The sequence below is a fragment of the Rhynchophorus ferrugineus genome, unplaced genomic scaffold, assembly GCF_030347505.1.
Source record: "Rhynchophorus ferrugineus isolate W39M unplaced genomic scaffold, kcgeb_rfMv2 rfM6, whole genome shotgun sequence".
In the NCBI taxonomy this organism is placed as follows: domain Eukaryota; kingdom Metazoa; phylum Arthropoda; class Insecta; order Coleoptera; family Curculionidae; genus Rhynchophorus; species Rhynchophorus ferrugineus.
In genome coordinates, this window is record NW_027472585.1 from 33117704 (window position 1) to 33145372 (window position 27669).

At 33.1% G+C, this 27669-nt stretch overlaps 1 long non-coding RNA gene across 1 annotated transcript; it reads right to left on the reverse strand.

Annotated features, from left to right (window-relative positions):
- Positions 1 to 23266: 23266 nt before the first annotated feature.
- Positions 23267 to 24118, reverse strand: LOC143198629 (uncharacterized). Its single transcript, XR_013006263.1, has 3 exons — positions 23650 to 24118; positions 23391 to 23603; positions 23267 to 23324 (listed from the first exon to the last, which is right to left on the reverse strand). It is a non-coding gene; the product is annotated as an uncharacterized LOC143198629 (long non-coding RNA).
- Positions 24119 to 27669: the final 3551 nt, after the last annotated feature.

Below are 27669 nucleotides of genomic sequence, written 5' to 3' on the forward strand. Positions count from 1 at the left end.
AGTTTTAAGTTCTTCGATGATATATGCATTAGATGTACTAAATGTTAAAATAAATTATAATATATAACATTTTTGTTTCATGATTTTATTTAGATTTGAATTTTGTTGTATATCAAAGTGAAAATTGGTGCGGCAATATTGCGACGTTTTAACATATTACGTGGGTTCGCTGCTGTTTTGAATAGACTATATCTTGTTTCGGTGTCAATATTGATGACTCTCCATGACTTTTCGTGTTACGAATTGTCGTAGAAACGCCACAGAAAACTTTTTTTTACTCGAAAACAATGAAACCACGGTGTTAAAATGACCCGAAATGTTAATTTTTGTAATAGCCATGTTTGGCTCATTTGAATATTTTTCAATGTATCTAAATGTCTATAAATAGTTGGTTCATCAACTGTTTAGCTATTTGCTGTTAGCTGCTACAAGAATGAAAATAATATTCAAAAATCATTAACAACTGTGTAACTCTAAATTATTTTGCTTCACTAAAATATATAGTAAGTAAACTAGTCAGCATGAGACGATAACTTGACATTATTATTTAGAGTCAGATCACAACGAAGGGTTTTTAAACATTATTTCAAGAATGCTGATGATAACTATGTATTCAAATTCAAAGAATTAAAAGGAACTCTATACATAACTGCTAATATTTTATCTATAGAGATAGCATACACTTTAGGGCTAGGCTTATTATCTCTCTGGAATAATCTTACCAACTGCGCCTATTTTGATTTGTGCAAGGATGAAAACATATTTTACTCAAATAATTGTATTTCAAGATTAAGGAGTGATAACATGTTAGATCCACTGATGCTCTAACAATACAATCGATCTGTTACAACACTATGAAGCTTAAAATACAGTAAAGGAACATTCTCCAATAGGTATTACCAGCGATGTACTAGTCACTGTATGTAACATATATATTTTTAGCTCACTACTAAAGATATAGTGAGAGTGCTCAAAGAATTCTTGTCTTGAACCTCTAGTTCATAAATTATTAAAAGTTTCGAAATTGTGGGTCATTCTAAACTGGACACTCTAGAAAAATAGTAGTTAAACGGTAATTAAAGTCGAACGAGCGAACGAAGGTATACTTGATAAATATAAGGTCTGTAACAAAAAAGCTGCTGATTTTCAACTGATTTCTATATATTTTGAAATTCTAAAAACGGAAATAATATTAAAGAAAGTTCATGACATCAGGATTGGATTTATTGAACCTATATTAAAGATTTGATGGATTCATTATATATATATATATATATATATATATATATATATATATATATATATATATATATATATATATATGTATATATTCATAAATATATCTCCAAATGAAGTTCTTTTACCACCACTATATATAAAGTTGGGATTAATGAAGCCGTTTGTAAAATTACTTTCCAAGATGGTGATAATACAATAGATAATTTCAAAGTTTTAGGCCATCAGAAGCAAAGGTGAAATAAGACGTGCCGTCGGACAAGACATGATGACCTTCCTCATGGATGGAAAATGGACGACATGGATTCTCAAAGAAAAGGGAGGATTGGTTATAAGGAGGTCATAGAGAAGTTCTCATAGGCAGCTGCTAAGACCGTAACTATAAATACATTTTCAGAAGAATTTCAAGGTTTAAATTGCCTAAAGAGTTTGAAAGTACAATTTTTTTCATTCTCACCTCGACTATTTTCCGGAAAATTTAGGCGATATGAGTGAAGGCAAGATGAAGTATTTCACCAGGACATTAAAAAAATGGAGACAATATGTCAAGGTAATGGATGTCAGATATAGATATCAATGATATCAGACTACTCTTGGACGTTCCAAAGAGACCTTTCAGATTCTTTCCACAAGGAATTTTATTAAGAGAAGTCTCACTGAGAAAAAGAAAAGGTTTTAGTGTGTGCTAGTGAACATATATTTAATAAAACTGTATCTTTAATGATTTGTAAATAAAATAATATTTTTTAAGTGTATTCTCTTTTATTTTAATGTAATAACATAGTTACCGTTTTACATAGTAACTCAAACTGTTAAGAAACTTGTCATCCCATGACAAAAAGGAAGTCATCACTCATCACCAGTAATCGGATTTAGCAGTTCAAAAAACTTAAATATTACGTCATAACAGCTTTTCAAATTTTCTTTCAAGACCTGAGAATCCTCTTGAAGAATTTGCTCAGACTGCACTATGAGCAATTTAAATTTATGAAAATTTATATATTTTTATTTTCACTCTTGATAGAATATCTTATGGTTTTTGCATGTTTTTACAATATCAGTGGTAATGGAGTGAAAGTGATTGCTTACTAAATGAAAATAAACACAAAAGTTTAAAAGGGTCCATATAACTACTTATTAATTACTAATTGCATAATTTAATAGACCAAATTTAAGATGACATAATCCGCTGTATTGTTCATAGAGGATCATTAAGTGATTATATTTCCAAATAAAGTAAAAATTAACGCACTACAAAGTATACGAGCTTTATAAAATTCTACAAACTATAATTACCTTTTATATATTAGTTTAAACGCAACAAAAACCATAAATATGATCGGGCCTTATTAACTGACAAAATTAGGTGTTTTGTTCGCGCAAAAAGATAATTTGCAATAATTAAAATCGGCTTTTTTCCAATTTAAATGGCGTGGCAAATGTATGCATGAGCACAAGATAGAAAAAAAAAGAACGTGTAATTAGTTGAAAGCGTTACTAAATGGGTTTTTTCGTTTATTTTCAGAACCGTTTCCGCAAATCGAAGAGACGGGCACCGATTTAGATGCCTGTCTTAGTTCACTTTTTTGACAATAACGGAATACTTTCAGATATTAATTGTTTGTCTTTTTGATGTTCGTATATTTGTGCTTGATGCCCCGGAGACCGTTTTGTTTGACGGTAACTAACGGGTAATATTTGGATTGGATGGTTTGTATAATGTTATGATACATCAGTTTGTTTGTGGCTGTGTAAATGTTGTTTAACTGTTACGTTATGTGATTCAATAATTTGCCCAGAAAACAATAACAATTCATTATTATTCCTATTATATAAATAAGATGAAGAACAATAACATACCAGAGTAAAATGAAAAGTTCTCGGTTTGACACAAATATGGTATTTCCATTATACATTTTTTATATTTTAATTTTTTCTCTGCAGCTACTATATTAGTGGTAGCTTAGCACCGCGTCACCGTTAACCTCCAGTTTTTCCAGGCTGAGACGACCACATCCGCTGCACTCATATCTTTTGCCCCATACGACAGCACCCATGTATGTTAACTCAAGTTCGCGAGTCTATAGTTCATCCATTCACACTATCTGTTTGGCTGTCCGGTTAGCGGGTGCCACATCCCCAAATTTAATGCAGTAGCAGTAGCGAATTGTGAGGTGGTTTCAGTTTAGTGTATTGTAAAGTCCAGAGGCAGTCCCACATAACCCGGAGCAACTTGCCACTCCAAGGTAAGTCTCCGCGATCAGCTATGCGTCATGCATTCCACCGTCTGGTTTTAGACCAAAACAAAAAAAAATGGTCCAAAGATACACCTGTGAAATTCCAAAAAATCCCCATGTAGTTTGTTTATATGAATTTTTACATTAGAGGTCTTTAGTGTTTTTTTTCTGCTAAAGTGAATAAATTTGAATACAGCGCGGTCAAAGTAGGAGGCTGAATTTAAACGCTTTTATAAAATATCCCCAGAAGACGACCACGCAGAGGACTACCAAAAATCGAAACCATCGAAAGAGTGCTATTGTATTGGACGATAAGTCAGTCTAGGTGAGTGAAAGGAAGCTGTAGGGATATCGTCGAAAGAATGCGAAACATTTTGAATACAATTAGGGATGCGAAGGCTCTGAGCAAAATGGATGAGGAATTTGATGAATACACCTTACAAGTCCAGATGGTTTGTCTTACGTCGTCTAGCAACTGTTGCAATCTTGGATAACTTCATAGATTCCTTCGATTTCGAAGTCATCATGTAGTTCTGCTTTGGTTACGTAGGGATAACCGTTAGTAATTAATCGTAGAACCTTGTTTCAACAGTAAGAGAGAGTATCTTTCGATTGATTGCTGTTTGTATAATGTTATGATATATCAGTTTATTTGTGGCTGTGCAAATGTTGTTTAATTATTACATTTTGTGATTCAATAATTTGCGCAGAAAACAATAACCATTCTTTACTATTTCTACTATACAAATAAGACGAAGAACCACAACGTATGAGGGTAAACTGAAAAGTTCTCGGTTTGACACAGATATGTTATTTCCATTATTCAATTTTTATATTTCATTTTTACTTTTGACAGATAATTTTCTTGTTTTTATATGTTTTAATGCTCCTATGGTCACATAAACTACAACTACAATTTGACTGGTAATGGAGTGAAAGTGTCTGCGTACTAAGTGAAAATAAAAGTAAAAACAATTTGAAAGGGTGGCAACAGCTCAAGTAGCAAGAGCCGAAACAGGTTTGGCCCAAAGACAGGAAGCAATCTAGAAAGGCCCGGGGATAGCAAAACTGCTATCTTCTCTGATCCGTCCTTCTAGTAGACTTCCCATCTCCATCAAATTCTTATTTTACAAGATGTTAATTCGGTCATTCTACGGATCTAATGTCTACTTCAAGTTTGTTAGACCCAACCCGGGTTTTTCAAAATGGTTGTCAGAAATAATCAAATTCATAGAGAAACTGACACTCCAGAAATCAAGCATCTCATATCTCAATCCTTCCGCAAATAAAGAAGTTCACTCAAGTTCTTCTGAAAGCGCGTTTGTTCACGAGGTGGTCGTTTTTGCTGAGAGCCTAGCACCGCGTCCTCATTCGTCGCTGCGCATCCAGTCATGTGTTATCTCAAGTTGTAGTATCTGTTCACACTATATGTTCGTTCGCCGGGTCTTCGTGTCCAATAACGGCTGCCCAGGTTGTTATCATCAATTCTAGAGGTCTTACGATTGAGTGTGTTAGTAATTTTTGTGATAACTTCAATTTAATAAACCAATTTTGCAGTTATTTCGCTACATTAAATTTGCTGAATGCCAACTAAAAGTAATTCTCACAGTGATCATTGGACCGATTCAATAGCAGTCGAAGCAGCGGATGGAAGTCTGTGGTTCAGCGTTAAAGAAACAGAAGTCCATCACATTTGCCGGAAAGATTATGACCTACGTATTTTGAAATGTCAAGAGGAACCTGTTAATTGATTACGTTAAAAAGGCGGAACAATTACAGGCCAATATTACTCCATCTTGAATAGCGCGATATCAAAATTAGCGAGAAAGGAAGAACCATATTGTAATACATTAATAAACAAGAGTATGTTGGAAATGGGAAAATTGCTGTATGATTTTCTATATAATAATTTTCTATATGATACTCCTTATTATCTTGATTCGGCTTCCTCAGAAGTTGAGAGGGTCTTGAAGGAAATTTTTTTATAGTATTACCAATACAATTTGTCTTTGTGACAACTTAAATTTAGGTATATAACTAGGAGGACCCATGGGCCCTATCTTAGTCTCTGGTGAAATAATGTTTATACATGTCACTACTGTATTTTTTTATTAAATGCACCTCACTACACAATAGCACAAAATATCAAATAGTTTGATTACTTTGAGTTTGTATCCTGCCCCGGTGGTATCCAAAAGATGCAATACTTCAATATTCTTGTGAGAATGGAGTCTTTCCTCATGTAAACTTGTAATTCTCCTTATTTCTTGATTGACTGTGGGTATCTGAAGGTATCGATGTAAGTAATCAATCCTGTAGTATTTGGATGCGCCCACAAAACTTCTCAGGACTTTGTTCTGAAAAATTTTTATTTCAGCATTTGTTTATATAATAGCAATTTATTATGTACTGAGAATTGTGATTTTTTTCCAATTAGCCAATAGATTTTCCTATATTCCAATTCCAGTTCATTTCTATTCTTGTTTGTATATTCCTTTCAGCAGTTTTGCATCAAGATTCATTTCGAGATATTTTATATATTTTTATAGGGAATATAAGGAATTATAGTATTATTTAATGTAATGTTATTGGTGACAGATTTCCTTTCATTAATTTTTATTTTCCAAGCTTGTATCCAACTATTTATATTGTCATTTGCCTGTTATAATTTTCGTGTGGCTTCTTTACTATTGTCTCCGACAGCTATAATCGCAGTATCATCAGTAAATGTATCCATCGTAATATTCTCCATTTGTAGTATATTACAACTGTAGAGTACATAAAGCATTGGCCCCAGTATACTTCTTTGTGATACATCTGCTTAAGCTTCTTTTATTGTAGAGTAAAACTTCTTCTTGTTTAACTCAAAATATTATGGCTGTAATGTACGATTTTAGTAGTTCGTTGTGTTGTTCTGGTAATATTTTCTGTAGTTTATGAACAAGGCCTTCATGCCAAACCTTATCGAAGGCTTGTGCTACATCTAAAAATATAGCTGACCATACTTTTTTACTTTCGTAGGCTTTTTGAATAAGATCTGTTATTCTGTGAACCTAGTCAATTGTTGAATGTTTGTTAGTAAACCCAAACTGGTGTTGACTTTCTAGGTTTTGGGATCATTATAATTTATGCCATCTTTCAAATGCCTGGGACATGTGTTTATCAAAATGCTGTATTGATCAACATACAGTGGATAATTAATTACTTTAATTTTACTCTTAATTTCTGGAGTAGTATTCCAAGCAGCTTGCGTAAAATATGATATAACATTATAATATAATTAATTAAATGTGAATGCCACAATCAGTAATAAAATAGTAATACCTATGAGAGGGGATGAGGCTACTAAAGTAATATATCTAATGTATGTGTTCTTCCAATCTGAAGTTATGTACAATTCCGTCTTCAATTCCACCTAATGAAATCGACAAGTCGCCTTTTTTGTGTCAAACTATCACGTCTAACTAATCCTAGTGATAAATGCTGATGCCTATATCGGTATAATTCCGCATTTATCTTGGACAAACGGAACTGGCCTCGAACCGACCGTTCCGAGCCTTATTAAGCAACCGGCAACCCGCCGATAAAGACGTTACCGACAATTTGTTTCCGTTTGAACGAAAACAATCAACAGAAAATGTCTTTATATAGTAAACGAACGAGGCGTGGTCCCCGCGGTCTTCGTATCGCCATCGTCTGTGTCCCTTTAATTATAGATCGGACACGATTTCGTTCAAACAATGGACGCAAATATTTATACGATTTCGTTTCGTTTACCGGCGACGTCTATCGTTATCTGGTCATCTTGCTGATGATTGTGGAAGTTATTAGACCGTGTTGTATGTTTGCTATACTTTTGACATGTTCGCACAAATGGAATTACATTTTGGTTTTATTCTCTAAGGAAAACGTATTTTGGTTATTTGAATCTATACATTATGCTCATCTCTCTTAACTTCTTCAAAGTCGGCGAAGTCGGATGGAGCCAGAATTGGAGAATATTATATTCATATGGCGGGTGCGATAAAACTTCCTATTCAAGTGATTTGAACGATTTTTTTTGTTTTATTGTATGATATGGCATGTTGTCATGCTGAAAAATGTCTTTATCATGTTTTCGGGCCTTTTGTGGATGTTTTTTGACCAATGCATAGTTCGAATTGACCATTTTGTAGTGACCTTGAGGCATGTCGAATTTTACATCGTGGAATAACGGTCTACAAAATACCCAGAAGTATAATCCCAGATGTTGAACACGGGCGGGGTGCCGGCAGCGCCAACTAGAACCCGATAACCAATAGCTGGCGGCAGCCCCGAGACGTTTATCTGGGATGTTATTGAAAGGTATTTCGATTCATTCAGTGCTCAACCATCGTTTGGTTTAAATGTGCCACCATCGACTGCCCAAGCCTTGTCTCCAGGTAGCACCGCTGCCATCCGTTTTATCTAATTGTGTTTTTCAAATTTTTTTAGCCAATAAATAACGGTCACATAATGTAAACACCACTGTTTCATTTCGTTTTACCTTCATTCACCGAGCCACATCATTTACCCTAAAATTTGTTATTAATAGCGATCAGTATTAATTGTTTCTCCAGGTTTCCACAGTTTATATTATACGATACCAATACCCATCAGACGGAGATGACTTCGATTTGCAGTTGATGTGCCAGTATTCGAAATAAATACATTTTCTTTGATCGTTACTATTTGATGCATAAATGATTTCCTTTCATACTTTTGAAGTAGCATTTCGCTTCTTTTGGATTTTTCCCATCGCTGGTAATCGTTTATAAACTCGAGCTCTCAATATTCAACTTTCTGCCAATTGTTTATGGGTTTCCGTCGGGTTTTCATCTGATTTTTGTTTGACCAGGACTTCTTTTGACTTGAACGTTAAAATCGCCATATTTGAATTGTCAAAACAAGTTTCATAATTTCTTATCGTTTACTGTAAATCCTTACCAGCAAGCGATTACTTTAAGCCGCTTTTCTCTTTTGATGTAACAGAAAAAGTAATGCGTGGCGCAAAAAAAAACAGCCACAAAAGTCAAAAAATTATAAATATATAATACTGTTATTTTGGCGGAAAGTAACTTGTGTAGTTTTGATGCTAATGTGTGGAGATCAAAATGACATATGTTTCAAATCATAACATGTATAATTATGGCTAGTTAAATCTTTTACCAAAACCGGAAAGTAATTACCGATACATCTGATACTAGGGTTTCAATAAGTTCATGGAAATGGAAAAGAAATGTATATTACTACTGTTGTTGTACTTGCATTAATACACAAGCAAGGCAAGTACTGGATTAATACACCAGTTTATGTATTTCCCAAATTAAAATAGAAACTAACCTACTTAAGTTAAAGTTAAGAATACACTTATACGCTATACAAGTTCTTGTGATTTGGTTTGCCCAAAATCTTCTTTCAAAATCTGATTTCCTGCGTGTTGTCCAGTAGCGGTACTGCTTCCACGCTGCTGTGATTTAGCAAATTTATTTCATGATTTCAGGCTAAACCTTCACTGGATCTGGATTATCCATTTGATTTCGAGGTAATTGTGCAGCTCTTCGTTGGTTATGTAGCGATATGTATTGGTAATTAATCATAGAATTTCGTTTTGAGTACCCCATATTTTTACACCATAGGTCCAAATTGGCTTTATGATTGACTGATAAACCATTCTCTTTGATTTTAGGTCATTCTGCTTTTTGCATTTTTCATTTAGATTCTGCTTGGAATCTGGTATCCGTCAAGTGATATAATTAGGTTTTTGTAATTTCGCCGCAACGCAAAATTAACATGGACAGATTTTGAGCTATTAAGCTGTATTTTCCAGTCTCTAGTCCATTTGTAGATCTTGTAGACTGCTACTTGTATTTTTGCTACAACCTTAGATAGAGATACATCTTTTACCATGATCACTGGGTCATCAGCAAATGCTCCAAGTCCTGCTTCTTTTGATGTTGGGATATTAGCATTATAGAACAGAGTGGTCCCAAGACATTTCCCTATGGAACTTCAATCGTAATAGGTTTAAGTGTTGAGAATGCCCCTGTGAGGCTATAAATTTTCTTTCGAAAAAATATGATTCCAGCTATCAGCACTAATTTACCGCCATAGTAATTTGCTCATTTTGTAGATTAATGCCATATGCCATACCTTAAGTTAAGAGCTTCTGAGACCTCCAGCAATGTTGCGGGACAGTATTTCTTTTCTTCGATATGTATTTTCAATAACCACTGTTACTCTGTACACTTGGTCGACAGTCGAGTGGTGATTTCGAAATCCAAACTGGAAATTTTGTTTTCTATAAATGGTTTAACACGTTTTAACAGAAGTTTCGGAAATGATTTTCATATCGCAGGTACCAGCGAAATAAGCCTGTAAGATCATATTTATTCTGACGGTTTGTCAGGTTCTTTAAGCATAAATATTCGAGCAACCTTAAGACATTCCGGAACATGTTTGAGTCTCAAACAGGTATTGAATATATATGTCAAAATGTTTATAGAATGGCAATTAAAATGTATCAACACTTAAATGCAGAAATATATTATTCGGCAAAATTCCTGAAGATATCTCAGACCTTTGATAAAGTGCGGCATAAATGTTACAGGTTAAATTAAAGAAAATTCGCCCTCATCCTCTATAGCCAGTCCTTGAGTGTTGTTAATCTAGGACTATATTCTTATGTTTCTTATTCTTTATATTTATTTATATTTATTCCTAGTAAATTATTAATCTTTATAATTTTTTGAAATTAATTTTATTAAGTTAATTTAGTCCTAAATTAAGTTTAGCAAAAATGTAATACGATATTCATTGACGCTCGACCGAATTCCTGAATATGAGAAAGATTGATTATTGAATTTCAAACGGAATAACCGAAATCTATTCGATTCAAACAAATATTTAAGTGATATCGGTCCTTTTTCCTCACAATTAAGCTTCCTGTTACACAATGCAATGCAAGGGGAGCGTGTGTGTGCCATCCTAATGATTGAAACTGCCCGACGTTCGATCCCCGTGGAGATCAAAGGTGGGCGGCAAATAGATTTTATTTCGCCTGTTATTTCAGTTGCTCTTGTTTTTATTTCTTCGTTAAAACGTAAACGAATACCATTATTGATCTGCGCTATTTTTGCTGGGAATTGCTGAACCTCAATGAAACACAAATATAAAAATTTTCAAAATGTTCATGAATGCGTAGATGATACAGTGAATGCAAAGTATTTAACAATGATGCGTTCAACTTTTAAAATATTCAATAATGCAAAAATATAATAATATTCCAACGAAGTACAGAGAGAATGAACTTTATACTTGTATACTTATACTTGAACTTGAGTAACTGTTTCGGGATGTCCAATAACTAGATGGTTAATTTTAATGTTGTTATCTAATTACTTTCCGTTTGTTAACATGTTATCTGTTGTTTTATGTATCTAAATTATTATTTGTTGAATGCATTATCGATCTAAGAAGTGTATACCTGGAAGTACAGAAAGCAATGAAATGGGAGTTTTTTCGCTTTTAAGGATCTGGGTCTATTCCAAAAATAGTTTGATCGAGTTAAAAATCCTATATTATCTGAATTAAACATTAAACAAGTTGGTGAACGTTGTGGTTGTCGCCAATATGTCAGTGACGAATCTAGAGTTATATTTCCTTTGCGAAAGTAAATGGTTATACAACATTATTATGTTGTTTTCCTGCAGAAATCTAAACTAATATTTTTTGATTTTAAGGGGTTGATTTTCTTAAAGGAATCTATTTTGGATAAGCGTTTAAGTCAGTATGTCTGCTTGAGGCTGCTTAATCAAGATATTTTACTTATTTTACTGTTAAGATCACTTTTATTTTACCAATATTTTTTTATCTTTTTATAATTTAATACGAAGAGAATAAAAATCAAAATGTTACCGAAGGAATAGACCGTACCCGTAGAACTTTTTTTGGGTGCGTTGGATTAATAGTTGGTTTGATATTTTAGTGCAACCTCATTTTTCTCTATGTCTAAAGCAAGGTAGTGTTTTGGCTGCTCTTCTTGTAGGTAAATCCGTACATATAACATATTACATATAAAAAATCTTATTATGGCTACATTTGATAATGACACTGTGATATTTACTGTTACAGTCAATAGCGAAGAAGCAACCAGAAAATTGAAACACGCAGGCTATAATTTAAGTAAGTAGACTCCATGGAGAATACAAGTCAGCGACAGCTAATCAGTGTATATTGAATTCATGAACAATAAAGGTGTTCATATATCAATAAATAATACTGTTATCATTTACAGTTACAACGCTAATTACCTTGAATATCAAAGATAAAAGAAAATAATTTGATTTAAAAAAATGTATTTTGGTTATTCGGAAGAAAATCTAAAATATGCCCATATAATAAGTTGTACAAGAAAATATTAAAACCTATGGAATTACAGTATATTCTGCGAGAAGTAATATCAATGTAATACAAGTATATCTATATATATTAATAAATAAAAAAAACTTATTTATGTTTTTATATTTTAATATTAATGTATTTCCTACTAATTACCTATAATTAGCTAATCAAATTTATCTAATGGCAATTGTAGTATCATCTAGTAAATGGGCCATACGAAACTTTTCTCCAGAGTCCCCTATTATTATTCTCCATTATTATTTTCAAAGACACAATAGATAAAATATAATTCCCTGTACTAAATATCGAAAATTTTATTTTTGATAGGAAAAATGCTATTGAACCCCATAAAAACAGTGTTACATTTCAAGATGATAATGTTATTATGGTGAGTTTTAGAGCAAAGAGTGGGGAATATATCTCCATCTTCAACATCATTGAAGTACTTGGCGGATGTTTTTTGGTTTTGAAAACTATTCAGATACTCTATGAACCGATTCCGAGATGAACTACAGATGTCTTAAAAGCAAGTGGTCGCTCAATACCTTATTAACATAAAATATTTTTAACAAAAAAATTTAATTGACTTCAAAAAATAATTAAGGAACTCACTAAAAATTAAAAAATAATCAAACTTAAATTTTTAACGGAAAAAAATGTTTTAAAATAATTAAATTTTTTCTTAAAAATGTTTTATTTTTTCTCTTTTTAGTGTCAAAAGTTACTTTATTAACTATTACAATGGGTAGGCCAAGTGAAGGTGCAGCCTGTATGAGGAAAAATAATAATAAGGAAACACTGATTGAAAATAAGGAATGCTTGAGGCCCTGGGGTCCGCTACCTAACGTAGGTGGTTTGACAAATGTTCTAACCAAAATAGGACAACAACAAAATGTCGTTATCACCGCCGGGAATCGAACTCGTGGCCTCCGAGTGTAATTGAACGCTCTAACCACTACACTATAGAAGCAGTTGTGTGTAATGTTTCTGTGGCTTCTTATATGATATGGATAATGCTTAAAAAGCAAACTGAATGGCTTTTGCACTGAACGACTGTCGGTCTTCTGTTACATCAGTTCAGCAATAACATTATACCCAAATATCTGATTATTTTAGATAAAAAAATGTGAGAGAACTTTGTACGTGCCTTTGAAATTTGAGGGTTTCCCTCAATTTACCCCCTCCCCCGTCGGATCTTGACTTGGTTGCAATGGGACCATATCGGAAGTGCACTACTTCGAATAAAAAATAATTTTGAAAATCGGTCCATAATTGACCGAGAATTCGGGGAAAATAGAACCTTCTTCTTTTTTGAAATCGATTATATGTCGATTATTTGTCGAGTGTTCATAGTATTTTGTTCATCAATTGTATATATTAAGTTGTTTTTAAAATCTTTAAGAACTAAATTTCACAGGTTGTGTCCTATCTTTATCTAAATTTTTAGTAAATTATATGTTTGAATTAATTTATAATAAGTTTTAATGCTTAATTCGCTTGTAATATTTCTTAAAACTAATAAAAATATTAATCTATTTGAATCGGACGAAGTAAATTCGAACAAATAGGAAACAGAAATATGAGGCAAATAAACATGGAACGATGCATCAATTTATATGCGTAGTATTTTACATAATCGATACATATTTTAATATATGCAATTAAGTATTTAAAATGATCGATCAGTGGCTTTTCTTGTTTTGAAAATGTTATCTGTTTTGCGAGTGAAAGCCATCGACTTTTCCTGCTAAGCAAATATCGAAGCAGTTCGAGTTATTATAGGATTAAAGAAAGCTGTGCTGAAATATCAATATATATTTTTCTTGGCCATTTTCTGTACCATTTTGTTTGTTATCATGTTTTCAACTTGGATAGTCCTCCACATCAGCTTTGGTTTTGGTCTTTTTTACACAAACATTCGAGAACTTTAAAATAATTCTCATAAACAGCTTACAGAACTAGCTAATATAATAAGCATAATTCCATTTTGAGATTGCTAGGATTGATTCATATATAGGGATTCAAATTTAGTTCTTTTCAAGTACCGTCCAATTAACCTTCTGAGTTCATTGTGAAAAACCGTTGAGAGAGCAATTCTTTACGCATTCACTGAAGGTGTGAAATGAGATCGAAATGAAAATCATAAAAAATGAGCAATTTTAATTACGAACCAAACAAAGAACAAAATCGAACTTTTCAGGACAAGAACCTCATGAGGACATCTTCTTGGGCCAAGCCAGAGTTTTAGGCAAAAACAGAGCATCAAAGACTAATTTTCAAGTTATTTGTTAGTGTTTTGTAGTTATTCAAAGTTAGGTTCGCCCAAATTATCGTAAATGTTACATACCTATATTATAAGATAGTGAGGCACGTCGGAAGCACAATTTTTTCTTTTATGTAGATTAACTAAACCACCAATTTAATTAACATCAACATCCTTATGCATCAGGCTATTGCATGAATGATGAATGAATTTCGTTCTATATGGTTAGAAGATATGGTCTCGTTTCTTAACAGACCATTATACAAAATGTAAGTTTTTCGATGTAAAACACTAAGAATTATTCTAAATGTTATGTGGCATATCAAACATAATCAAATACGTCGAGAAACATGAGCATGCACGAGCAGCATAAAAAAACTTATGCCATTAGCAACCTTTCAATCCGATCCAGTGACACAATTCTTACAAAAGTTAATCGATTGGTTATTAAGAAAGGTCCTCCATTCTTTTTATAAGTTATTTTATCTATAAATTAATGCTACAAGACCGAACAAGGCTTATAAAAACAATTTGTGCTTGATCAAGATGAATCCAAAATTAGTAATAAGCCATGTGCTTATTAATTTTGTTATACGTATTTTCCTAAAAGCCATAGAGCATGATTATAGAGCTGATATTGCCATGAGTGAAGCACCTGAACAGCAGACATGTTCCGGAAATGTATGGTGATCTGGTTTGGAAGACAAAAAAGTTTAAAGATAATGAACTTCAAGATATATTAAACAAAAACCCAATTCAAACTCTCAACGAATTTTCAGATTGCTTAGCAGTTGAACTATTTACAAACGTTTACATGTCATGGGAAATATTCAAAAAGATTGGAAGGGTTTTGTGGTATGTTATGAATAGTGGATCAACTGCAACAGTACATGCAAAGACCAAAGACATGGTTTAGTCCATTCACACTGGAATGTTCATGGCCATAAAGTCTTACTGTGCATATAGTGGTATCTGCAAGATGTTGTGTGTTATGAACTGTTAAATCGATTAGAACGGATCCTGCAGGTGTTTGCTGACGTGAATTGACAGACGTATTTTTGCAAGAAAAACTCCAGCACAAGCCAGTAATAGACGAAAAGTTGTACTGTTGCATGATAACGTATGCCCACATATTGTAAAAGTTATGAATACTGTAATAAAATAATTTTGAAGCGCCCGCAAAACTCACCGGACATAGCGTCTTCCGATTAATATTTGTTCAGGTCGATGCGGCATGGAACACGGTTTCAAAATGCTGAAAAAGTGAAAAAATTGATTGGTATTTAGCTAGAAAGATGGAAGAGCTGTAGAAAATAACGGAACATATGTTAATTAATATATATTGCATCAATCTTTTTCAATAAATGCTTCTTTTAGAATGAAGAATTCTCAGAGTACAGACAAATTTAATATGTTGCTTGATTTTAAAATGATGAGCCTATTATTACCAATTAAATGTAAAAAAAATCTTATTAAATGATGAAACGGATGTGATACCAGATAACAAAGAGAACAATCTCGACTAGCGCAAAACTCAAACACAAAAGATTGCAAATATATATTTTCTATTCTGTTATGATCGGAAAAATCCGAATTTCCGACGGCTGATAAATGATTGGACAAGAAAGAGCCTCCCGAGAAACGCTACCATCGCCGGATGATTGAGAAAGAGAAACACCTGCAAAACGAGCCATAGGAAACTAATGAGCTTCCGAGATAAATAACTCGGAGCTCGACCGCCACGGCCGACCGAGATTTTTCCGCGAAGCTGCCGACGCCAGGCGAACGGAAATCGTCCGGGGTCGTGACGAAGCTGAACACGTTGGGTCCCATCACCCGTGTGATGGGCGCTCGTTCACTGCTTGAAGAAGGATGGTTCCCGTCAAGTTGATCCGTGGATATGTTGTTGCTGGTTAGCCTTGAGGACTATCGACCGAAAACAGTCAATGGTGGCAAAACAGTCGAACTAGTGGATAGTCCAACAAGTAGTCGACTGAAAATGGCAACCTCTATTTCATATGATGCGCTCTTCGACTGTTTTTCCATTCGCGATAACAAATGGAGATGTACGTATTCCTTCTCCTATTAATTTTGAGGGAGGAAAGGAGGGATATAGCTGTTTGATTCTGTATGTCGTATAGATCAGTTCATTTTAAATAATTTTAAATTGGCAAGTGGCAGTGTGAAAAAAGAAATGGATTAATGATCTCAAATATGTTTCAAGGCTTTTTAATATTTAGAAAGTGATATAAAATGTATTACAATGTAACTGGTGGTTGCCAACTAACATACAATTTGTCGTTATAATAACTTAAATCTAGATATATATCTAGAATGATCTATCGGCCCTATCTTAGTCTCTGGTGTAATAATGTTTATGTATTAACACTGTTGTTTTTCTGTTAAATGCACCTCACTACACTACACAAGTTCAAATGATTTGATTATTTTCAGTCTGTGTTCTATTTTGGTATTATCCAAAAGTTGTATTACTTCGATATTGACATGAGGATGGAATCTGTCCGCATGTCTCCTTGTAATTCGCTTGATTTCCTGAGTGACAGTGCATATGCACACTGCTCCGAATCATCAACTCGTCATTGTTTTTCGTCAAAAGTGAGCTCGCGCGCCTGCACAGAGCTTTCTCATACCCAAATATTCGTGAATGATAGACGTTCAGTTGTTATCTTTAGAGTGTCCGTTATTTCATTCAGTTTCAATTTACGGTCATTCAAAATCATTTTGTGGATTTTCTAAATGTTTTCGTCGGTAACAACCTCTTTTGGGCGTCCACTGCATTCACCGTCTTTGATGCTCATTTCACAACATCTAAACTTAGCATACCAATCCCTGGTGGTTGATTTTCCTGGGGCAGTGTCTGGAAACTCGGCATCAAGCCAAGTTTTTGCTTCAACTGTATTTTGCGCTTTAAAAAGTAATATTTTAGCAACACGCGAAATTCCTTTTTATCCATTTTTTTCATAATAACAAGTTGCTTCACTCAAAATGCTATAATTCACAAACTAATGATTGTGATTGGTGCTTTGCAGTCTGATTACTTGTAAACTGCACATACACATACATTAATTTGTATATTCCAGATCTGCGTACGGTTATTTATGTTGCCATTTGTCTGTTGTAATTTTCGTGTGGTTTCTTCGGTATTGTCTCCGATAGCAAGAGTCCGATAGCATCAGCAAATGTAGCCGTTCTGATATATTTCATTCATGGTATATCTTATATATGTAGAGTAGGTAAAGAATTGGCCCCAAATACAGTTCCTTGTGGTACACCTGTTTTTGCTTCTTTTATTGTAGAGTCGGCTTCCTTTTGTTTGACACTAAACATTTTGGTTGTAATGTAAGACCTGTCTGTCATACCTTATAGAAGGCTTGTGCTACATCTAAGAATCTAGCTGAACAGGCCTTTTTATCTTCATAGGGTTTTTTAATTACATCTGTTATTCTATGAACGTGGTAAATTGTTGACTGATTGTCAATAAACTCGAACTGGTGTGTTGGTATTAGGTTTTTACTCTCTATAATCGGTTCCATTCTTTTCAACAGAAGTTTTTCAAATACCTCATATCTTACTGGCAGCAGTGAGATAGCAGTTCATTTGGTAATTCAGTAACGATGACGTAATATAATAAAAGTAATTGGCTTATTTGTATTTCACTTTAAAGTGTATTTATCAATGTTTTTTATTTCAACCGTGCCATATGTGAGACGTATGTATTCCTTCACAAGCTTTCTTTGGAGAAGAAAAGGAAAGAGATAATACTGTTATTGAAAGAAAAAACAGTTTCATTTTGAATGATGTAAAACTATTTTTATATTTTATATATTTGATCTGATTGCAAAGAGGAATGGAACAATGACCTCTAAATATTTGTATTGTATTTTCTCAATCAATCCTTATCAATCTTTAACTACGCACGCAATTTTATTTATTCTTAATTAGGAATAACTTAAAATTATTATTCATTGCAACCTCAATGAAAAAGGTGATAGAAACATCGAGAGACGTAGAAAATCAAAAGAGATCTAATAATTTTCAAAATAAAATAAATACGGTCAAAAGTATTTTACTAATTATCAGACAAAATGTTCTTAACCCTATTACATTAATTAATAATATTAAAAAATGTGAGTTCCCAAAAGGTTGTTTCATTCATGTATATCGATATTTACAATCATATTGCAAACTATACATAAAACCATATATTTACATAGATTCGGCACATTATTTTAGAGGTCGCAGCTAGGACGGCAACGCCAGAACGTTAAGCACTAGTGGAACGAACTAGTCACGATTGCAAATAGCAGAATGAAACAGTCGATAGTAAAAATTAGTCAATTACTAAACAGTCGATAGCCGTTTTCAGTCGATAATTCCCAACGCTAGCGTTGCTGTGTCTAGGTTACGGTAATTATGATGGGCTTCGGGCTGGTTGGCTTCTTCGTGGTGACTGAAATATACGAACCCATTATAGTTCAGGAATTAATATTAATTTGTCGGGACTGGAACTTTTTCTATCGCTACTTAATGAATAATTGCTTGTACTTAATGAATAATTGCTTGTTGGGTATTGCAAACATAAGTTCCTTTTGTTTATATTTTCTCTGTAATGTTTTTTTTAAACGTAACGAAATGAATAAAAAGGCGAGATTACGGTTTCTTTTATTTTTTTGTGGAATCTGCGGCCTTTGTGTTTCCAATAATAAGGGAAATTATCATGAATGGCAACATTGCCGGTTTTTTTTCGTGGGCTATTATTGCTAGGCGTGATATCTTGACTTGTCTCAGGAACGTTAAATTTCCATAACAGCTTAACATTTGAGGTTCGAGCCGGTGTTCGCTAAGGAGATGTTGTTGAGGAAACGTTTTTAAGAGTAGGCTTGGCGTTCAATATGATGCAAAACCCCTTGACGAATCTGGTCTACTTACATCGATCCATATGGCTTGATAATTAATGAAGAAAAGATCAAAGTCCTGATAACTGACAGATTTCCAACTAATGTAAACCTCAACAGAATCCAGTTGGAACAATCAGTAATATTCGAAATAAGTCAAGCTGCAGTAACTTTTGCTTCTCTAAGATGTTACGTGTGGAATAGAGGGGGTATTACAATCAAGACTAAAATTGACTTGAGCTCGAGGTTTTTCGAGAGCGATGTTTAAGAGAAATTCGACATGTTTCCATGCAACTGTGTGCACACGTCTGTTGAGTGAAAAGTGGACGATTTCCTCGGTGGAAAGTTATAGTGAAGAATATTCGAAGTAGTACGACAGCATATTATTTGAGAAATAGACACCTGCCGTGAGAGCAGGTCATGGATTGGTAATAATTTATTTGTTGTTGTTTAAGCTTATTACACGATCATTATAGTTAATGTTATGGTACAACCAAATATATCGTGCGCTATTTTGTGAGGTCAATCCCTTCGTAACGTGTGCATATATCACACTTCATCCTAGCATTACTATTAATTATCGCTATTGTCTATTATTATTATCTGTCATTATTAATGACTACTCTTGCCTAATATTATCCATCTATCGTGGTTATTTTATCAATCATTATTATTTTCTATTATACATCTAGCGACTTTGAGGTATGTCGAATTTTACATCGTGGAATAACGGTCTACAAAATACCCAGAAATATAATCCCAGATGTTGAACACGGGCGGGGTGCCAGCAGCGCCAACTAGAACCCGATAACAAATAGCTGGCGACAACCCCGAGACGTATATCTGGGATGTTATTGAAGGGTATTTCGATTGATTCAGTGCTCAATCATCGTTTGATTTAGACGTGCCACCATCGATTGCCCAAGCCACGTCTCCAGGTAACACCGCTGCCATCCGTTTTATCTAATTGTATTTTTCACAATTTTTTTATATAGCCGGTAATAACGGTCACATAATGTAAACACCACTGTTTCATTTCGTTTTACCTCTATTCACCGAGCCACATCATTTACCCTAAATACAGTTTTGCAAAAACAATTCTAAGAGTTCTTTAGATTTTGCAACGTAATTTTTATGTTTTTTTGGGTGTGCTGGATCCGAAAATGCTTTCCTTTTTAGCATAGTATAATAAATTTATTGACAATTTCGTTAAAAGTATATTAATCAATGCAATGCGTTATTACATTAAAATAAAATATAAATATTTACAAACCCTTAACATCAAATATATTTTTCTGAAAAATCTGGCCCATCTCTCTGAAACACCTACTAGTAATTTGATTGATATCATTGAGATGTTCCATTTTTTTTGGTATCTTTTCCCCATGTCTTTAATGCCCTGATGAAATCATTCACCTGAAGCAATGTCCATCTTTGTGAAGTCACTTTACAAATTGCTTCATTAATATATTATGCTATGTGTTATGTGCTGCTGTGGTAAAAGATACAAAAAGGATATGAATTTGGTAAACTTATCTTGTCACCCTGATCTTTGGAACTAAAAAAATTATTTTTCGAAAAGCTAGCTTCAAATTCTTATAGGTTTCTTTAAGGTATAAAATATGATATATGTATGAAATGTATACAGAAATAGAAACATAATAGTTTGTTGAATATTGTGATATATCGTATTAGATGTTAAATACATTCATCAAATCTTCAATATTGGTATAATAAACATATCCTCTTGGGCAACGTAGTGAGTGAAAAGTAGTCAAAACAGGAGGAAGACACTTCCGGCTTTTGAGCCTGGAGCATCTAAGCAGTTTGGATGATTCAAGTCCCTTACCAACTTATTTAGCTGTACTGTGCTTAGCTGTTTAGCTGGCCATGGGGAAACATTTGGTGATTACTGTCATCTTCTAATTCAGATCTTGATAGGTCACCGCATTCAGGTACGGCACCATCTTCGTCAAAACTTAGAACAAGAATATCAGCCAACGAAGTTTGGGCACATTCAATCCTGACGGTTTAGATTTTTTAATTTTTTTTTCAGACATAAATATATGGCATACCAAAATACATATCATTTGAAAATACTCAAGCATCTATTTTGTTGGAAACTTGTGTTATTGATATTATCAATAGCATTATTTATAACTACTATAACCTGTCAGAATAGTTATTTATCAATACTAGTACCCGATAATATAGGTATTTATCTGTACTATTAGTTATCAGTTCCATTAACTTATAGTTGCTAAGGTATATTTTCAATTTGGTTTCAGAATTGTCACACATTTATTCTTGAACTTGGTTTTCTTTCTTTATGATGTTAATTTGTTTTATATTGCTTTATTTAAATATAATTTTTATTTTACACCCGAGCGTACATTTTACTCTACATTATCTTGTGCATTTACTATAAATCTATTTTTAATGTTGTTTTTTTTTTCATTTTGACGTCAATTATTTTTCGGAAACTACACCGAATGATACTCGAAAAATTAGAATGGAATTATGACGTACATTGTGAGTCATATGTTTACTACGAGATATTAACTAATTTCTTTGTGTCAATTAATTTAACATAATAACACACCAAAAGTTAATAGTTGATCGTTATACTATATATATATGAACTAGTGTCGTAAACATTTTATGTTAAAATGTTTTTAAAGGTTTCTGACAAGTTAACAACAAAATATAATGATGCAGAAAATATTATTATGTATGACAAGGTAACAAAATATTCGTTTCGGAATACACATAGAACAGCATGGACATTAGATTATGGGTATAGAAACATTATAATTACTTCGAAGTAAAATTTTTAATTAACAGTTATTAAAGATGTCTTTTGTATTACCATAACTCCTATGATCGCTATATCTATAAAAGATTTGTTGTGATTGAAAAAAAAAGATTTAATGTGTATTAGATGCATGTATGTATTTCTTTATTAAAGTCAGCTGCCGCTGAACAGTTGTTATTAGTGTTGTTAGTTTAGAAAGGTCGGGGATACTGGAAGAATGTGATGTTGGTTGAAGAAATCGGGCTATGGTATACACGAGTTGCTCAACAGGTTTTCCGCGATTGGTTAAGAGATCAAGTTGTATTAAATATTATAATGGGAAGGTATTTTATCTATTCCGTTCTATTTTTATGCAAACACACCATGGTACCATTCATATAAATTATTTTTGTTGCCTCTATGATGACGTCCCACATCTGATGCATTAGAAGTTGTGGTATCCGTTAAAATGACGTCATAATTCTTGTGAAATATACCTTAATAAAATACTATTGTGGATGAAAACTTGACGAATGATTGTCAATGAAACATATTACGTAACTGTTTTTCATTCAGTATTATTGAGTTATTTAATATATAGTCTATTCAAAGTGTTTTAGTAATCCGTCGTGGATATTTGTGATGTCGAAAAATTTGTAATGTTGTCGCATCAACTCTGAGTTTTAGTTCAGTTTGGCTTTGATATACAATCAAATTATCAAATATAATTTATTTTAACATTACAGTACATCTAATGCATATATTATCGAATGATATAATTAAGTACATAGTTATAATAGTTTATAGGTTGTGTTTGGTTAAATTTACAATGAACTCTTTTCTATACCACCTATGAGTTAGTGTTCTAGGCGCGTTTGTAGTTGTATCCCCTGGAGGCCTAATCCACCCAATTAACAATTGTATATCCAAGAGATATATTTTACTTTTATTAGAGAGCATATTTAGCTTTTGTGTTTAGTTCTTGTGTCCCTGGTATAGTGATTCCTTGTAGCAGTTCCTTCTTAGTTTATATGTTAATAACCGTATCCACTTTTCGTGATAAAACTAGATTTAATCACTCCATTGTCCTAAAGTCATTTGCCAGATCTACAAAACAGTTACTATTATTTATCTCCTGATACATTCTATCAAATGCTCATGTATATTCTGAACAGTTACACACATATATGTGCACATCTTTTACACTCTACAATAACATTTCCTACAGTTATCATATTAATTTTATATTGACCTTTATAGTTCCCACTCTCATCACTCTGTCTTAGAAATTGGCAGCATTGAATCATATCATATTCAGAAAGTTTCATTAAAGTGAATAACTAAGCTGTTAATAGAAATTAAGAATTAAGAATTAAGATTAGAAATCTATTTAACATTTGTTCATCCAGACTGAAGGTGCTATTAACCCTTCCTGTTTCCAGCATGAAGTAAAATATCTGCAATGAATTATTAATACATGTTATGACTAATAAAACCTAATCAATTGCTATTCCAACGTTTACCTTTTTCCATTAACTTTTGTTGTCATAACACTATTCTTATCTTGCCATGAGTATATTGACCCATTATAAAATATCCATGTTTCATCTACATCCACAAATTGAAATAATTCTTCATTAATTTTATTATATGCTTTTAGAAATTGTATTCATTTAAAAGCAATATCTGGGAGTTCCATTAGACCACTTCGATACTTTTCAGACTAACACTTTCCTCTGAAATAATTGTATTAAATTATGTTTGTATTGAAAAACTACTCACTGGTTGCCACCCGCTTCCTATGAGGACTTTTTTTCAATTCAAGATTATCATATTGTTCATTTTTGAGATATTTCAGTGATACAGCACAGTGTTTCCTTGTAAAGACATTTTGATATCGCTGTGTTTCACTTTCGTTTGTTCTGTTAATACCTGTATATATCTTTCTTTATAAAACTAGATTTAAGTTGATCTTCACTTGTCACCCGCTTCGTATGAGGACGATTTTTAATTTTTTTAGATATTTTAGTGACCGTGTACATACTTCAGTGCAACTGCAAGACCCTGAAGATATTTTTAATAAAAATCGCAGCAAATTAATCTTTAAAAGTAAAAATGCTTATCTCTCTAACGAATTAAACTGGCTATTCTCAAGTCTTGGCAAGAGGGGGCCTCCACTATCTCGTTCCTGTTCAAAATAACTGATTAGAGACGCAATATGTTCTGTCTGGCTTTGGAAGTTTTTATTAGAGTAATAATAAGCAGCGATTTGAAATTTATTAAAACAAGCAAAGCATTAAAACAACTTTAAAGTCTCCTTATACCAACTATGGGTTTATCTGGATTGGGCCTAAAGTTTAACGTGGGCTCCGAACCACGGTCCTCAGCATTAAGCCTACCGACTGACGAGTGATCAACTTTAGAAATCATTTCAGAAGACATCCGGTCTTACCCAGCCTGGTTACTGGTGTGACTGGGATCATTTTCCTTGTCGGATTTTACACTCTTGCCTAGAACATTCACAAATTTTAAACAATCACAAACATGAGGACCGTCCCATCGGCTTTACCACTGCGCCACCAAGCCGGCCTTTTATCATTATAGTTTTGAAGAATTCTGCATACGTTCGACAACCGGACGACTTTGACAGGCTTGTTCGGTTACACCTTCGAATTTATCGGGTAGCATTCTGTCTCTTTTTAACTAGAATAAAATGAAAATGAAAATATTGTCTGATTCGAAAACGAATATACAAATTGTGGCACATAATACATTAAACATCTTGATGACGTATGTACAAAAATATTTTAGATAGATTATACATTATTTATGTTATGTCTATAGCGGCGAGTCACCATCATTGAATCTATGTCATTGCATTCTCAACTATATAAAAATCCCTTAGAATTAATTCACAGTTCTATTATTGCGTCATCTCGTAAAAATAGACTTATTTCAAATACAGACATATATATTTTGTAAATGAAAAAAAATCAATGTTCACATCCAGCGGTATCGGGTATCCATGTTAAAATTAAAACGTTGTATCATTAATCCGGCAACAGTGTCTGAATGCTACTGAAGGAGGGCGGCAGGGGGCGGTGGCCGTTGGGGCAGGGGGAGGGTTTTGGTTCGACGGTCGGGTGGTGGGGTGAGGGGTGTATGATCGAGAGTGCATCAAAACAGCCGGCACCCCGATTGGCCGCGCCACAACCGGACAAACACACTCGGCCCCGGCGGTCTTTGTCTTTTGAAATTTTTATTTCGGAATCGATCCAGATGCGATGCATCGGAGGCCGACGCTGATTTCGCCTGGATATTCGTCCAGGTATTTTTAGGACATTCGCCCGTAGGCTCGACGGCCGCGTTCGGCGATTGTTGATTAGCTGGTGCATAAAATACGGCGTTGGGATAGGGAGGAACTGATACTTACATCAAATACTAGGTACTCGCGTGCGTTCTGATCGTTTTATTACTTTAAAAAGGCGTTTATTGAGAAGAATTGGTATAATATTTATAAATTAAATTTCTGTTCAAGAAAACTGAAGAGATCGTATCTAAAAAAGTGATAATAAGAAGGCGCGATGCCTGGTGAAACTTCCCATACGAGTTGCAACAGAGCAAGAAAATTTTGCAAGATGTTATCGAACAACCGAACCGAACCTGAATTAATTGTTATATGTATATATGTATGTTTAATATCTATTAATGATTAATAATTATACATATAATTATATAAAAACATAAAAAAAACATGAAACATTAAAATATTTATATTTCCCCTGCAAGCATCTTGCTATGAAATCTGAAATAATATTAATTTGCATTCCTATTTTGCAAATGGCATTTATCAAAAAACGTATCATAAAATTAAAATAAAATCTTAAAAATATGAGAAATAGACATTTTTTGATACCGTCTTGTCACTTACTTAAAACTTACGGTCAAATAATACGGAAAAACTATTTCACAACTGACGAGGGAAAATATTTTTAAAAATAATCTCACATAAAATAATTATTAATAACATTAAAAATTGAATTTGCCAAGGGCTGTTGGAATATACTTTTTCAGTATATTGTTGTTCGGATCATATATGAAATATGCATGATGATCATATATGCAAATACTAGAAATAGCAATTGAAAAACTGTTGAAAAAATAATGTCATGTAACTACTAACTTTATTTAATTCATGGACCAATGCATACATTTTAAAATGAATCAAACACACATAAAAATTATTACCTATTGACAGCACTATACTCAACAATTGTTTTTTTAGCTTCTTTTCAAAAATACTACCACATTTTCGACCTCAAATACCAATTAAATACAGTTATGTTAGAAAATAGTCACTTACCATTATTATTGTTTAGACAGCAGTTCCTCATTCAATTTGGTCATTTGACATCACTAGATATCTGTAGCAACAGTTTAATTCGCCCTTAGCAGCTCGTCATACACCATATCTTACTGATTTCACAATATGCATAGCAAGAATTTGTGGTCATTAATATAAATAGTATTTATGATTGTCTGAATGATGTATCTACAGCAAAATTTGATAATGGCTCAAACTCGATGTTAAATTGTACCTTAGACTCGCAATTATTAACCATCGAATGTTTTAGGTATGAATTATTATCATAAATTATGTTATTTTGACAATTGATGTGTCTGTCATTCAACTAATTATAGTAGAAATAATCATTTTGACTACACAGAACTTTGGATAATTATCATAAATCAAGCTATAATTGTTCCTATCTATCGATTACTTTACTTTAGGCCCGTTTGCTTTCACTATATTTAAAGTGTTCATAGCAACTTAACTTAGATATTTATTTCCAATAGCCTGTATAAACATAAGAATTTTATGATATATTCTTACCATAATCTTCAAACGAGCTGGATTTCAATATTATTCGTGTTTGCGTCTATTACTCGTTCTTGTTTGGTCTTTTTACAATAATTCGTCGTTCAATTTAGTTATTTGATATCTCTAGATATCTGTAGCAACAGTTTAATTTGCCTTTAGCAGCTCATCATACACCATATCTTGCTGATTTCACCATATGTGTAGCAAGAGTTTGAGGTCGTCAATATTAATAGTATTTATGATTGTCTGAATGATGTATCTACAGCAAAATTTATAATGGTTCAAACTGGATGTTACATTGTACCTTAGACTCGTATTTATTAACGATCGGATGTTTTAGTTATGAATTATCATCATAAATTATGTTATTTTAACAATTTATGTGACTGGCTTAAAGTTTTCATGTTCTGAAACTCCGAATTCCATCTTTTCAAAACAATAGATTACGAATTTCGACAACATTTTAAATATGGTTTTAAGCTCGAACAACAACTCTGTATAAATAAAGCCATTCATCTAATAATAATAGAAATAATCGTTCTGATTACACACAACTTTGGATTATTATCATAAATAAATCAAACTGAATTGTTCCTACCTATCGATTACTTTACTTTAGGCTCGTTTGCTTTCACTATATATAAAGCGTTGATAGCAACTCAACTTAGATATTTATTTCCAATTGCCTGAAGTTCACGGTGTCCCGACGTAGCCCGTAAAAATAGTCGATCATTTAAATTAGAAAGCAAATTACAGTTTAACTGAATTTAGTTTATATTAGATTAATGCTATTAATATAAATATTTAATTTATATGCACGCCTCTTGGTTGGATTGGGGTGAAATTGAAATGTCTTGTTTGGAGAGGTGAAAGAAAGTTTATATCAATATTATAGTAGCTTGGCGTAGGATTCAGTTATT